Source organism: Nannospalax galili, unplaced genomic scaffold, assembly GCF_000622305.1.
Source record: "Nannospalax galili isolate Female #2095 unplaced genomic scaffold, S.galili_v1.0 scaffold650, whole genome shotgun sequence".
Lineage (NCBI taxonomy): Eukaryota > Metazoa > Chordata > Mammalia > Rodentia > Spalacidae > Nannospalax > Nannospalax galili.
The window spans coordinates 129,026-129,524 of NW_008327297.1; positions in this window are offsets into that span (position 1 = coordinate 129,026).

Consider the following 499-nt stretch of genomic DNA (forward strand, 5'->3'; position numbering starts at 1 on the left):
AGACAGAGTCAAGGTTTATCTGAGAATATTTGGTGTTTTACCTAAGCCTTATCTACATAGCACAGGATAAATAAAAGTACAAGACTGGTGGAAGTAACTTTCTTGGAACAGCCATACTTTGAGGACTATACTAATGTGGTCAGGGGGACTTAAAAGACGGTTTTTGACCCATGCCCTCCAAGGTTGACTAAGTTCCAGGGGACTATGGAGCATCTCTCAAAATGTCCTGTAACTGTAGTGAGTCTCCTGTCCTCTTGATCAAGGATGCCATGGAGACCTCACCAAATGAACTTGAACGTGTGTCCAGTCTACAAAGAGGAGAGGCAACAAAGAGGAATTATTTCCTCCATGCTTCCAAGTGAAGCTATCCATGGTTGAGTAAGACCTATGACTTATCTTCACATAGATGGACCTGGTAGAAAAAAGGAGCCAGGGGCTCCTCCTAAGATCATGGGACCCCTGAGGAACAGATCCTCAAACGACCTCAAGAGTAAAAACA